General features: G+C 53.4%; 1 protein-coding gene across 14 annotated transcripts in view; it reads right to left on the reverse strand.

The window, feature by feature from the left end:
• LOC308181013 (uncharacterized protein) overlaps positions 1-7683 on the reverse strand; it is a 163073-nt gene that overhangs the window by 59304 nt on the left and 96086 nt on the right. The gene's annotated exons all lie outside the window — the stretch shown is intronic.

The raw sequence follows: 7683 nt of genomic DNA on the forward strand, positions 1-7683 counted from the left end.
CTTGTGAAGCCTGCAGGCTTCTGCAAAGCACATTTCACCGAGGGCAGGAGAAAAGACCCAAAAACCTAAAATTTCTTTGCTCTTTCTGCTATCAAGCACTGAAAATGAACAGTGCTTGTCTCTGGCATGCATGAGGGGGCAAACCCTGCTCCCAGCGCATCTGGGTACTACTGATGGCTCGTCTGGCAACACGTCCAGTGAACAGAAACCGCCTCTCCCCGGCCACAAGGCGCACGCGGTGGGATCTGCATTTCAAAGCAGAGATGCACAGGATGCACACCGGCAGCCCGCAGACGTTTGGGGGCCTCTGGGTGATGGGACAGGACGCGCCGAGCAGACAAGGGAGCAGAGAGCGTGCCTGCTTGCTGCAGGAAGGTGATGCTCTTTGACTACTGAACTGGTGCCTATCTCTGGTATTTCCATTTTCAGCAATCTGATGTGTTTTGGTGATTTATTCATGACTGGTGTAGTGAAAAATTGGAAAAGGCTAGCAGGATAGCCATGGCCTGGAGATCCAGCATCAGATTGAGGCTACAACTGAATTACTGTCAGAGGCATCATGCAAGGTTTACTCCAGCGAATGCGAAGTTGAATCTTATATTAATAACTGAACATGAACTATCGGAGAGACTGGCATGTCTGCTGCTGGGCAGGTCTGGAAAGGAGCTGTCAGATCAACACCGAGCCTGAGCAGACAAACAGGAGCTCAGCGCCTCTCTCCATACGCTCCAGAGGTGCCGTACAGGGCAGCTGGCACTGACACAGGACCACAGGAAGGCCACTGCAGGCACTGCTAAACACTGGAAAAACACAGGGGAGTCTTGGGTTTTGCTCCGTTACAGAAGCCCACGTTAAAATACAGCCCCTCGTTTGGGCAATGATGCTAAAACGCGGCAGATGAGCACAGAGGATACATGCTGATATTGCACCTAAGTCCCAGCCCAAGAAATGCCATTTCGAAAGTGTCAGTCCCTGAGAACCGCAGCTCCGGGAGCTGTCTTCAACCCAAAGGGAGCCCAGACAGCCAGCACACGCTCTGCAGAAGGGGTTGGTTTATCCCAAAAGCAGAAGATAAACATCCCATTTGGTGCTGCCTGCAGCCACGCAAGCCCTGGGGCCATCCCCGCACCCTGGCTTAAAACAGAGGCATGGAGATGGCCCTGTCCACAGGGCGCCCCTCCAGCCCTGACCTTTTGGGAGAGCAAAACAAAGCAGCAATTAACCCAAAGGGGGTATAAGAAAAGAAAACAAAAAAAAACAAGGCAGCGGCAGAGGGGGGACGCTAAACGCCGCGTTACAGTAGCATCTAGCAGTTCTTCATAATTACAGTTTCAATTCTACATCCAGCTTCCTTCCTAATTACTGCCCTGCGGTTGGTGTGCACAGATTCAGGAGCAGCAGGGATTTTTATTTTGCTCGCACTGGTGACGAGCCGTCTCCTCATTACCGAGCGCTCGCGTTGGGCCCATCAGACAGCCCCTAGCACCCTGGCCCCGCACACACCATCACATCAGCCCTGCCCGGGGCCAAAGCCATGGCCAGAGGGCACGAGGACGGACAGTGTCCGGCTCCTGGACACGTGGGACAAGCGGGGACAGGGCTTTCCCCATCCCTCCTTGCCCTGTACTGCCACTGCGGGGCAGCCTCCTGGATTTCCCAACCCCACGTCTCAGCAGCAGACCCAAGGTTTCAGACCAGGACGCTGAGGGCTGACTGAGGTTGTGAGGTCTCAGTGCTCAGCGTCGTGTCCACCTGGCCAGAAACGGGGCATCCCCATTTCGTTCTGGGGTGACATTCCTACCGCTGCCTTCTCCGAAGCCCGGGGGGCGCTTTGCTAATCATTAACACCACCGCTGTCGGTGGCAAGAAGCCGAAAAGGAGCCTTCTTTCACCAGGAGCACGGGAGAGCCCGTTTCCTAATAATTTACGGCTCGAACAAAGTTGCAGAGCACAACCAAGTATGCGGGAAAGGTTGGGGTGAAAAATTATTTACAAAGCAAATGCCCTGAAGACACTTGTACTGGACAACAATTACGGCACCTTAATTAACTGAAATTTAGTTCACCCGTCGACTGAGGCATGTCCAGCACTAAAGTTATGCCACTGCTGCTGTCTACCACTGGTTAATGAATATAAATCAGATGGTTTATAGTTAGTGAACATGTAATAGGCTTGCAATGAGTTGAATTCCAATGCAAAATGCCTGGGGATAGGAACATGCCATCCATAAAATATAAATAAATAACAGATTTACATTGCTGTGCAGAAAAAAACAAAGCTATCCTCCCAGCTCGGTGTTCTTGCAGCCTGACAGACCTGTGCTCCAGCAAGACAAGGGGTTGGCAGGTAGGAATTTGGAAGTCTCCTGGCCCGAGGTGCAGCCGATAGATGCCGAGGCCCCTCCATGGCCCCCCTGCCTCCTTGCAGACACTGGGCCCCATCTCACAGGTCCCTCATGGGCCTGCTCAGCTCTCCGGGGAGGCCGAACCGCGGGGCAGGAGCACGCTGAAGGTGACTCCTGAAGGCGTGGAGCAGTCGCTGCAATTACCTGAGGGGCCCCGAGGCCGGCGGGGCAAGGAGCGCGGCCTGTGGCGGGCCTCCTGGCAAGGCCTGACAAGAGACACAGCTGTGCCTCTGCTACAGCTCCTTCTAGGCCAATCTTTGTGAGATCACAAGGAAAAAGCAAACTGCTAAGGCAATTTCTGAGGTAATTTTGGTAATTAAACGATTTCTGGAGCAGGCAGCCTGGCCCCGAGCCCTTGTAGCTGGGCCCAGCGCTAGGCCCAGCCTGGGCATCGCCCTGATGTCCGACGGCCGCCTGGGCAGGGGGGAGCACCCAGGTATTTAGGGTGCACCCCAAAGGAGCCCTCCCTCGGCAATTAAAAGAGAGAAAGGAATGGCCATGGGGAAGAAACCCCACGTCAGGAAACCTGGCCTCGGCTCTTTCCATTTCCTTGCCTCAGAAGCAAGAAATTGTGGACCTTATTTATTGCGCAAATTAGGTACAAGAAAATTATTTTCTTAATGTGAGACTTGATGAATGTTCTCAACTCTCCACCCTGCTAGGAAGAAGGGGTTACAATGAAAATTATTTACAAAGCATGTGCTACCCTGCAGGGATATTTATTCAGGCAGGGGATGTTTCTGCAGATTTTGTTGACAAAGGCAAATCAAATTACATTTTTGCGAACATTACACCGAGCATCTTGATTTGATATGGACATCAGCCATCTCCTGACAAAGCCTGGGAAGCAGCCCCGGCCCAGCACCCTTCAGGCACCTACCGGGGTGGTCATTTTTAGTGCTAGAGAACAGATGGGAAAACGCTCCACAAGCTGTTTGTGCACTTCTAAATATTGATTCGGGGTTTTTATTCCTTTAAAAAGTATAAAAATGGTTGTAAATCTGACGTCCAGATTAAAGAAGGTGGAAGGCTGCAGGGATACGATCAGCTCCCAAGAGACCCCGCGAGCCCCCAGCTGGGCTCCGTGGAGCCCCCCAGCCCGCTGCAGGTGCTTGTGAGTGAGCACGGACCTGTGAGTGTTCCTTGCACCAGGAGGAAGCGGCTCTGAGCTCCTTGCTAACAGGGAAAATCACCTCCACGCCACATCGCTGATCCCCTCTGATTAAACCTGTGGGTCTTAAACTTGGCCTTCAATCAGGTCTTTGAGAAGCCCCAACAGATTACAACATCCCCGTGCTTAGCCATCATAATGACTTGCGCGTGATTAGCTTAACCAGCATTTCACCCAATTCAATTTCCACGGATGGCCTATACGTACCACAAAAGACGTTCACATTAATTTTTACATAATTAAATCAGGAATGACCCCAGCACCGAGGAAATAAAACCTCAGTTCTTCCTGGACCGTGCAGCGCTCACCTCGGCTGCAACCTCAGTGCCCGAGGACAGCAGGGCCGGGGGCCACAGCCCCTTTATGTCCCCTCCTCCTGCAGCCCCTTCACCCCTGGCCCTGCATGGCTACAGCACTGCCCCAGCACAGGGACGCCCGTGTGCCTCGCTGGGCTGCTGCGTGTCCTCCTCTTGCAGGACAGACGGCTGCCGCTGTCCTGGGGCCAGGCTGCCTCCAAGGGCCAGCCCCAGGCAGCTCTTGCCCAGTGATAGGCACTGAAAATACAGTTTCTGCCCCCAAATGCTGCAAGCTGTGCATGTTGTGGGGTACAAAAAGCCCCCTAGAGCTCAGCAGGCTACTCAGGCAATTACAGGTACGTGAAAGCTCAGCGCTTACCCCGGAGACTGTACCCCGGTGCCCAGCTGTGGTGTCCTCGTGGGTTGCACGGGTCACAGCCAGGACGGCTTGTGTAGCCTGCATGGGCACTGCCTGGGAAAAACCCTAACGGGATGGCCAAAAAAAAAATCCAGTGCTGAGAAACGGCCCCGGCTGCAGGGCTGGGACTGAGCGCTGCTGGTGCCGAGGAGCATCCAGCACCCGCGTGGCTCTTGGTACAAGCAACATCCCGCAGAGCAAAGCCACTAAAATCACAGAGCCCCAAACAGGGCTCCTCCCTCAGCCCCTCATCCCTGCCCCGGTCCTGATCCTGCCGGACCACAACCAGAGTGTGCCAACTAACGAGGGTAATTACCGCCTTGCTCTAAACAGTCCCCCTTTGAGGCGGCAGCAATTACTCACTTCTACTGTAATTTTAATTGGTGAGTAAACGCGATCTTTGTAGAGACAAAGCCTCATTCTTCTCCCCCTTGTAACAGTTTAAATCAATACTAACCCGGGGCTGCGTGGAAATATTTAATGAAAACTGTTTTGACAGAAAATTGGATTTTTGATGGGGCAAAATATTTGTTTTCAATGGAAGAGTTAGACTTTGTCGGAAAGCCCAAACTTTTTCAATTTTTACTGGAAGGTCAAGTTGCCAAACACTGCCATCACCTCGCACATCCCTTATGGGGGTGCTGGGACAGCGGGATTGGCCCGGGCTCTGGGGGCGTGAGCCACACACACTGAGGTCCCTCTGCAAGGGACAGCGGTCACGGCCTTCCTGCTGTGGCTTATCCCACTGTGACAAGTGCTTCCAGGCTCAGAGGGGACACGACACATCCCAAAACGGTGAGCAGGAGCCGGCGCCATGGCACAGCATGGGGTGAGTCCGGACACCGAAGCAAACACCGCGCCGGAGAGTTCTGCCTTGCGTTCACCTTGAGGTGAAATTAGCAGCGGCAAAAAAACCTTACTCAGGTCTTGGCTAATGATTATCCCATTAAAGAATCAGCTGACATAATATCATTTGGTAGTTTTATAAACCTTGGTGACAACAAGACTGATGAGACCTAACGCCCTGACAGCTCATCTGCCCAGAGAAAAGGAAGGTACAAGAACTCGCTATTTCACCGTGGTGCAAATTTCTCTGTGCCAGAAAGCGACAGTCCCGGGAAGGCTGCGGGGACCCACGCAGCCAGCAGCGACGCACGAGGGAGAGCCCGTCGAACCAAAATAAAATAAAATAAAATAAAAGGCATGCATGCTGCACTTCTTCCTGCTGCCCACAGCTTCCCTGCGCTGCACACCAACGTTGGTGGGACACCGTGGGCACTGCAGGCAGCAGGACGGGTGCTGCTTCCACACGTGCTGCATGCCCCATGCTCTGCTCTGCAGGAGGCAAAGCTGCAACGTGCAGGTGAACGTGGGCAGCGAGCTGCTGCCTTCCACTGCTGGTTTGTAAATGCATGTGTACGTATCATACCTATATACTCACATATATATATATATATATTTACAACTCCACCCCCAAAAAATAGTCAAAATAAAATGTTGGCCTAAGGCATCGCCGTATCCCTGGCATTCAGTAATACGCATTTTAGGAGAAAAAAAAAAAAAAAAAAAGCTTGCTCCCCCCCCCCTTGCCTGGGTGTCATGAGCAAGAAATGAGCAGCTGACCTGAGTTTGAATTTAGAGTGTTCATTAATAGGATATTATGCCATATGCTCAGCACACTGTCTTTTTTTTTTAATGCAGCCGCCAATTTGAGAGAATTTCTAATTAGTAATGGTATAATGAGAGTATTCAGAGGCTAATGTGGTGGGTGGGGAAGCGAAATAGATCGCTTGGTGTGGACGGGAAATATTTCTGTTCAAATTCCTGGTGAAATAATGACCCGCCGTAAAAGGCTGCGATCTTTGACAAATGAAGGACGTTCGGGGAGGTTACATTAACTGCAGAAGGAGCATTTATCAGGCTGGGGGGAAAGGTGAGGCGTTTGGGGCCGGTTGAGCTTAATGCGGGGAACGCCTCGCAAGGAAAACATTTGAGCCGGGGCTGGGCTGCGGGGAGGAGGCACGAGGCAGCGCCGGGGCAGCGGGTGATGCTGCCTCAGCCGGGCTCGGTGCTGGAGGCAGGGGGGGCACTAATCCTCGCCCCCACGTGGATATTGGGGCACCGGTGCCCGCGCTGGCATCCCGCAGCCAGGGCTGGGCCACGAGCAGCAGCTCAGCACCGGGTCGCTGCCGCGTGCAGGGCCCCCGTGGGCGCGCCTGCAGCGCCTTGAGAAGTGCTCTTGCAGCATGTTTGGGGGTCAAAGCATTTAATATCTACTCTGATACAGTAAATTGGGACTAATGAGGCACGGACGCAGGTTGGTGTTTTGTGGGAAGTTGTTGGTACAAATCTCTCACTGAATTTGGAACACAACAGTGCTTGGAGGTTTGCAGACTGCTGGAGAGCCGAGCCTCAGCATGGCACGAGCTTTGCCCTCCCTGCAGGGACGAAGAGGGGCCACGACAGCAGGCGTGGGTACAGAAAGGCCCACCTCTACACCTCATAGCATCCCTCTGCTCGAACTAATCCCAAATGTTGCCTCCCGACCCACCGGCGGCACCGGACTGTGACTTTACAGGGGGGACAAGGGACAGGTTTCCAGTGGTGTGCACAAAGTCAGGCTGCGGTACACAAAAACGCTCTGCCCTACCAACACACCACAAACCTCGTGAGTTGGAAAATAATGCATTCTCCCAGGAGAAATAGGATCGGTGTGGCGCGGACACGGGAGCTGCATCCCATGGGGGCTGAAGGCTCCGGGAGAGCTGGGCTGTCTGGCCTAGGAGCACGAACTGTCCAGAGGGAAAATTCAAGCGGTGACGGGGAAACTCCAAGCGCTGCAGGTTAAAGAAATAAATTGTCCTTCTCCCCTGCCCCAGGCGGCACGACGTGCCTCGCCTCGTGCTGCGGAGGGCATGCCGTGCCTCCCACGTGCAACCTCTGCACAAGAGCTAGGGCACATGCTGACTGCTTCAAACGAGCCTTAATTAAGTTGCCTTTTGATTGGACCAATTAGATCTTTAACATTGCAGGAAATAATTTTTTTTTTACTATTGATTAAGCTGAAAACTGGGAGTTTTCGCTGTACCACCATATTACCCTTAAGAAAACCCATAATGTCCTATGACTGCAAGGTCCCTCTGGTGCCCCCTCGACACACACAGATTTTACAAAACAGACGCCGCGGGATCGAAGCAGCCTGGGACGGGCGCTGAGTGACGAGCCCAGCTTAAGGAGCAAAACCCACGTGGCAGACGACTGCTGCCCGGCTCCATCCCAAAGCTCCCCTTCTCCGAAACAGTCCCCACCAGTGCCCGGAGCTTCACTGGTGTCCCTGCGGCATCCCCGCGCCCGCAGCAGCGCCGGCACCGAACGTGGGAGCAGGAGCTGAAGC

Source organism: Anser brachyrhynchus, assembly GCF_964034855.1.
Source record: "Anser brachyrhynchus genome assembly, chromosome: 20".
Classification (NCBI taxonomy): domain Eukaryota; kingdom Metazoa; phylum Chordata; class Aves; order Anseriformes; family Anatidae; genus Anser; species Anser brachyrhynchus.